The following is an 8,340-nucleotide window of genomic DNA, read 5'->3' as shown; positions in this document are numbered from 1 at the left end:
ATTAAATAGATTGACTGACATTCGATTAAGTGTCTGTTTGCACTGCAGTCGATTTCAGCGTAACGCGAAGGACTTTCAAATGTAATGTCGTTAACCTTCAGACTAAGTGACACATGGGCAACACTATGTCCTCTAAGTTATAGAAAAAATCAATATTAGTTTTAATTTACATAGACTGATAACATTGAACGTCTCTTGGGGAAAATTAAGCCGAAGCCTGCATTTAAAACTTTTTATGTTCACAATCGGCTAATGCAGCTGTATTCGATCCTGTACATTTGACCAAAAGCAACATCTTGCTGCAATAATATTTTTGAAACTGCTTGGAGTTCATTGTAAAAATGAAACCAATGCTCTTTTACTTTCAAGCATTTAGCCATTTTTGCTATAATGGAAAACAAATCATCTAATTTTAATTGAAACATATTTGAAATGGTTTATTTTTTTTATTTTTAAGCTTACTGTTGTCATAATGAGACATGGGGATCGAAACAGATATTTTTTTGACAGCACAAATCTAAAGCTCTAACCCTGTATTGCGATTCTCTACCGTCTACCACTATTGCCTAACGACAACCGGATAGCTGTCGAATTATTTTATGTACATTTTTAATGTCAAACTCTTGGGTCTCGATAGTACCGACTGTACAGAATCGCGCTGATTGCTAACTTTACCAGACACACAAAAATGTAACAAATAGAGAGAAGCAATTTTCCGCAGTACCGCAAAGCTGTACAATGTACATTGCAGTACAGTAGGTAGTGGGTACAGTACGGAGCGGCTAGTCAACGTCGAGCGTGCAGCTAAAACTAGTGATTAATGGTCGGAGCCCGCCGCGGGCGCCGGCCGACGACTGCGGCGGGGACACACACCAGCTGACCGACAGATGCTTTTATAATGAACTTTTGTGCCTACGAGTATTTTCCTACATTGGATATGCAAATGCTTCAGTATTACGATACAAACGAGTATTTACGCGAGCACGTTTAACTAAAACTCGCCTTAATTTTCGTACCCTATCATAAACATTGAATAACAAAGTCATAAATGATTCAGTATAATTTTCAGTCTTCATTCAATGCTTTAGGGTTTTTTCTGTAAAGTACAAGAATAAGCTGGCAGTAAACGATTAACACACCTGTAAGCAACCATTTCCTATGGCTATGGGTTTCAGTAGCTATCTGAAAAGTTTGTCAATAAAATTAAAATTTGAAGTCATTAAAGATTTTGCTAGACGAATCATGATTTTAGATCTGTTTCAATAACACATTTTAAGTAACTGAGCTTGTGTCAGTTATGTTACTAGAATACTGTGGGCTTATTTCATTGGCTCAGCGACCCGAAGCTGGTACATGATTCCGGGCATGAAAATGTGTAATTATTTTTCTCGTTTCATCTTATTTTTCCAAGGACACCAATTGGTTGTTATGCATTCACGACATAGTATGCTTTAGATTATTCGTAAAACACTTTAAAGAAATGTCCATTCTGTATTTAAAGTCACTTAATCTTTATTTGTAGTAAATCGTTTCTCCAGGACTTGATTAAAAGTTCGCTGTGCAATGTTGCATTGGGATTTCGATATGGAAACCGCAATATTATAGGTCTCCAGACAGGAAAAATATAATTTATTTTGTACACTATGACTTATGTATTGTGGAAATAAAACAAACTTCAATTAAAAGAACACTAGTGTACAGCAACTAGATATCTTAAAGATGGAACGCTGCTTACAACTGTAGCAACTTTAATTATTGTAACGAACACCATTATTAATTAAAATAACGTTGGTCAAGCAACGCGAAAGTTTATCAAGCTTTTATAAGTTTTATGCAGTGTGGGAATGCAAAGGAAATTTTGGTATTGTATTATTGAGACATGTTATGACTATCATGATCTTTTTTTTTTATATAGGACTTATCATAATTTTCAAAAATAAAAAGTAAATTAGGTACAAAACTGAGAAACTGAAACAAAAATTCTCTTGCAGAAAAATACAAATGTGATTTTGCTCTTTCAATAAATTATTTCCCACTTATTACCTGATAATTCTATCAACAGCCGTCTGCAAACAAACCCTTCTATAACAATCGACGAGTACGTGCCCTCACAGGAAGGTGGAATACAAAAGGCTAATCGAAATCGTGCGACTAAGCCCCGCCGCGATCCAGCGAATGAGAGAAACACCAGTCACTTTTCCCAGGGATTCGCTCGAATAATAATAATGAGAGAGTACCCACTAAGCCGACGAATAGCGAAAATATCAAAAGGAAAAAAACATCCGGGAAATCTCAACCAACCTGTTTTATAAGACCCCAGTACTGACACTACTACACCTCTTTGTCACCTACTTTTCTGAAAGCCAAAGGAGGCGGGGGAGGTCTTTCTGTTTTGGTTTTCTCGCATCAACCAAGCAAACTCCATTTTTGCAGAAAACATTTTCTTGTTTCGTCGGTAGAGTTTTTTCTGTTGTTTCTTTTCCGTGGCGGGTAGTGATGTGTATTGTTATTTGATTGCGTTGATTCGGACAGAGGTTGTTAATTAGTATTTGCCGTATAAGTACATTGATTCATTTTATATGTCTATCTGAATCTGAAAATACAATTATTATAAAACATTCTCGCATTCACAACTTTAATGCAAACTTTCTTTTAGTGTACACTGTTACGTTGAAATGAAAATAATTAAGTATGTGTTCAAGTATAGTTCATGCTTTGTCTTTCATAAAAAATATAAGACGACAGTTAAACAAGGGCTCAACAAGGCATAAATAATTACATTAAAACCCATTTCAATTCAAAGTACATTAAATTGCGCACAGATCATTAGTAAACTATAATCTAATAACGAACTATTGTCGACAAAAAATATTTATCCTTAAAAATTCGTTACGGCCTTAGCCTGAACTATTTAAAAATCGCATAAGGCAACTTTTTTTTAATTAATAACATAAAGGAGTCCTTTCAAAGAAACGGTCGGAACGTTTCAAACGTAAACGGCATGAATAATAGTTTTAAATGTATTTGAATAAGCAGTTCATTAATTATGTGTCGGGGGTATAATAGTAATTTTTGACGTGGCCCTTCCTGCTTTCAATGTTTTCGCTCAGTTACACAATTTTTCGATGGTACGTCTGATTTTTGAGACGCTTTCGATGTTTAGCGATGCGATGTTTGATGTAGTAGTCTGTTTTCAAACAGATGGAATGAAAATGATGAAGATTGTTCGTTTTAAAGTTTAATTTCGATCATAATATTTTGGTAGGAAGGCATTTGTCCCGTAGTGGAAACAGTCAAGCCAAGGAAAATTTTTAAATCTGGCTGTAAAAATGAGTCCTACTTTAACACTTACTGTAACAACTATTACGACTTTCGTGTCATTTATAAACATAATTTGAAAAATAAATATCTTAAATAATTTCAAACAGAAATTGTCTATTATTTGTGCTACGAATAAGGAACATTAAAAGGTTACCGTCAAAAATATGTAACACAAAAGTCTCTCTTCACTTCTTCCCTAATAGTTTGAAGTAAACTTTTTTCTCCATACATATCATTAGTTTTGGCACAGATGCAAGCCCAAGATCCTTGTCAAGTAGTGCTTAAGTTTCGCCGAATGAAGGCAGGGTCTTCACGTGATTAATAGTGCTCATTACGAATAAAGGTGAGCCCCTGAACGTCAGATTTTCGTGTTCGCACACGTGGCACCCCTGTCCGGTGTACAGCTTAGCGACGTAATCCACTTAGGAGAGTGTACGGTGTGAATGTGAAATAAGATGCTTGTTATTCGTGTGAGACGTTTTACGATCATATTATATTTTATATTCTTTATATTGTTGTTCAGTTAGGAATCATTAAGGATCGAATTTTACGTGTTCAGTAACATTTTTTATGTAAGAACATTATTAAAAGCTTGTTGTATTAACATTGCCTACATAATAATATGAAGATAAGGCTTTATTATTGCGTTCGTATGTAAGTATCTAATATCGATCGACGTATAGTTCGAATGCTTTTGCCCATTTTTATCACAAAAGTAACATCTTAAAGTCTACCTAGCTTACTATGATACATATTGTAACTACTTGAATGTTGTTATCTTGTAATAGAAACACATTTATTGTCTTCGATTTTGAGTCAAAATAAAGATACGTTTTTGAATATGAGCATACAACTCTACATTCTTAGACATAATTACGGACATTACATTTTTCCAATTAAAACAAAGAACACACATCCACATGACCACACTCACTAGTTTCCTGAAAGCTAAAAGGGCGCGGGTCGGGCCAATTATGAAAATAGCGCACCTGCGCTTGTCAAACGCGGCCGCGGTTGTCTGCCGTCCTGCCAGAGTCATTAATCTTTTCACTCCTTATACTTTATACATTCCTAGTACCCACCCGGCTCTTCGCTCTATGAAATTGTTCGACACAAATAGAATATTGGTTTTATTTTAGAATGTTTTTCTCAAATTTTTGGACGAAAATAACGTTTTATTTTTTACTGAAGTAGTAAAAATTCTGTGGCGAATGTTTTTGTCGTTTTCGCATTTCAATTGATTCGCAAATAGTAGGACGGTTTTAATGACTCAGCATTTGACACTAGAATAAAAAAATACATACCACATTTCTCGTTCTTTATTGATTTCAATATGTTGATAAATAATTTTGTCTCACTTTATTTAATCCAATTTTTTGTAAATTTAGTAGTAGTAGTTTCAATTGATATTATAAACATTAAGAAAATTTAATTTGACATAGTATGCGAAGGTGTTTGCTGGATAGAAACTACCCAATACTTAGTTATCTATACTAATATTATAAAGCTGAAGAGTTTGTTTGTTTGAACGCGCTAATCTCAGGAACTACTGGTCCAATTTGAAAAATTCTTTCAGTGTTAGATAGTCCACTTATCGAGGAAGGTTATAGGCTATATATCATCACGCTACTACCAATAGGATCAGAGTACCAGTGAAAAATGTTACAAAAACGGGGAACATTTTTAACGCCTATGTAACGCAAGCGAAGTTGCGCGGGTCAGCTAGTATTTAATAAAAACACAAACAAAACGGCTATTGAAAAGATTCATCCGAGACGTATTCAAAAGTCTTTAACAGAAAGTTCAAAACGCATTAGATATGTACGTTCCTTGGAAACATACAAGGCGCTTTTTCTACAAACGTAGCTTAAGAGTTTTTTAAGCAATCTATTGAACACTAAGAAACGTATTAGAGTCCTGTATATTCGGTGATTATTTTATCTTCATACAAACTATAAACTGAGTTCATTTATTGATTGACGATGGGAACTCTTGCCAACATTCATGCATTTTAATTTATTACTTTGCAAGAAGTGCTGCCATCTATTAGCTAGTAGCGTTGCATTGTGCGTTTCAATAATACAAAATTGAAGCAGGTTTTGCGATACTAGCGCCATCTCGTAGTGAATAGAACAGTTAAAAGAGCTTGCAAAAGTATTGATTTTCTCGCTTTGAATACATTATCGTGTGTTGTCTGCGCCCTGAGCTTAATTTATTGTTCTAGAATTCTGTTCTATGAAGGAATTTATGATAGTCTAGTGTATTGCACTACTTAATTAAACGTAGTATGCAGTTCATTACAAGCGTTCGTAGGATTGTAGCGTTTCTAATAAATTGAATTTATAGCTTTACTGAAATACGTTTTACGAATAGAGAAAATTGCTTCTATCTTTCATCTAATTCACTTTTATTATAGTCAATGTAAACTGTACCTATCTACAACATTTTGCTCTTCTGTATTTACTCTTATGTTCAGTAATGTTACAAATGAATTGCATCCTGCACTCCGTGACTTTTGTAATTTGAGCTGACTATTCTGTCTTCTATTCATGAATTTAATACAACTTCTACAATTTTAATAGAAGTCTCTTTGTTTAGGTAAACCAAGCAGATTGGATTAGATACTTACTTTAATAAATACGGTTAGGTTCTAGGAACGTGGATTGTATTTAAAATCAAACCAAAAAATTGTTATAGGAAAGTTTATTGTTCACAAAAAATACACACGTACAATACAACGTTAATCATTATAGTACACATATATTTAGTCAAAAACATACAGGGACATCATAAAAAATACAAATTCCACAATGAAACAACCAACAACAGTCAAGACATTACACTTTCAGTACCAAAACGTCTTACACTATTCCATTTTAATCTTAACTTACATCGTTCTTCCACTACAAATGCAACTTGCAAAGGACATTGGTACCTTTACTTGAATAAAGCAATAAAATTTATTTTTATTATGAGCAATATATATTTATTTAGTAGTGTGTTAAGTGGTCATGGTGTTAAACGACTCTTAATGCCCGATAACTTTTTATGAGATCACCATAATATAACTTGGATAACTGTATCCAATAAGTGCTATGTGTGTAATGTATTTTCATAAGTATTTGGTTTATGAAGCCACAATTTATCAAGTGTCAAGAAATGTATACTAGATTCAGTGACTTACAGATGTATGAAAACATTTGTCAATACAGTTATCTGATAGATATCCAGAAGTGGTGATTAGGGGCCTAAATGTAATATAATTAATGCACAAAATGTGGTTTAAGGCAAAAATATATATACAGTTATATTAAAACTTTATACAATACTTTTCAAAAAAAATGTAAAAACGTAAGAATACAGTCAAGCTTTTGTGAAGTGTCAAGAAATTTGTGACATACATGCTAATTTAAGTAGTTTGTAAGAAAGTTATTATAATTTTACAAATGTAAGTATACTTTTGTAGGTACTCATTGTTCCTTTACTACTTTTGCATACTGCTATTGTGTAGGTATCTAATACGATAAACATAATGTTTTATTAAAAATACTTAGTAACGATACTCCATAAGTATACATAATCCAAAAATGAGTATCTAGCACAGTAGTTAAAATAACTATCAAACAAATATAATACAATTTAAATTACAGATGGAAATGTTCTAACAATATAACACAAACTTAAAAAAATTCTTCTTAATAACAAGAATAATAACAAAGATATGGAAAGCACAATAATAATTCCACAAGTTTTTCCAAAAAAACACACAATTTCTTAAAACAATGCAAAAATATTTCGACGACGCCGACAATTCAGTTCCAATCGGAATCTCCGATTACACATAGTATGCAAGTAAAACGAATATTAGGAATATCGAAGCACTTGCAATATGTGATGAAATAAACTGAATTGTTGCTATTGTTTACCTGAATAATTAAAAAGTTACGAACAATAATAAATGTTACAGATATAAGAATAAAAAGATACGCAACAAATTAATAAGATTCTTAAAAATGACCGAGATGTAAGTTATAATAATATTTAAACAGCTTATAAAGAAAGGTGAAATTATTCAGCATTTACAAATAACTGGATGAAATACAGTCTTCGCTGAAAGATAAGTAATAAATACATGTAATTGAATAGAATAAGTAATTTTGCAAAAAAGTCTTAACTGTCTTTGTTCTTTAGATAGACAAGATGTAACATTTTCCAAATCGAAGATATTGTTAGTTTTGTAAGTAAAGTATAAGTAAAAATAATTTTGCATTTGTATAAGAATTTTAAAATATTCTTCCAAGTATGTACTGTATAATAAAACAGTGTACTATTTAAATAAGTGGCTTTCTATGTAAAGTATGTAAAACTGCAGTCATGTGAGTTGCAGTTCTTGAACTAAATCACTGGTAATTGTAGAAATGCAGACACTCTTGCTAAATTATCGTAATAGAATATTTATTAGAACTCTGTAAGTACTGCAACTTATCAGTCTACGCGAAGTAAGTAGTGTTTGAATGTTTGTTTGAAAAATTGTATCATAAGAAGAGGAAATCATGAGTGAACTCAAGGCTAATTTTATATAAAAAAATAAATAAAAGAAAAGATTTGAATATGAAGTCTGCGATCCTTTTGAGTAATAATTGCAAAGTATAATTTAATAGACGCCAAATTTTTTGGTAGAAAAAGGTCTACGTATTTTCGATCCTTATTAAAAGTTGCCTCAATTATACAAATAACCCTACAAATTACTGGTGGTATTTTTTAATAAGTAATCAAAGTATTCTGAAATGGCCGAGAATTCTGAAATGCTAACATTTTTCTGTAAAAAACGAGTATTCAAGCAATACAGCCTCTATGTCCCATATTTCCATATATTCGGAACTCATTTTGTATGAGCATTTCGTATACAATTTTCCAAATACGTGTCTGGAATTTCATATTCATAAATAAGTTCAGTAAGATTTTATACAATACGTGAGTAGTTTTACTCATTTTATTCCGCGTCGCTGAAATATTTCA

Source organism: Anticarsia gemmatalis, chromosome 11, assembly GCF_050436995.1.
Source record: "Anticarsia gemmatalis isolate Benzon Research Colony breed Stoneville strain chromosome 11, ilAntGemm2 primary, whole genome shotgun sequence".
NCBI classification, from domain to species: Eukaryota; Metazoa; Arthropoda; class Insecta; order Lepidoptera; family Erebidae; genus Anticarsia; species Anticarsia gemmatalis.
The sequence above is the reverse complement of the archived record's forward strand: the minus strand, read 5'-3'. Positions refer to the sequence as shown.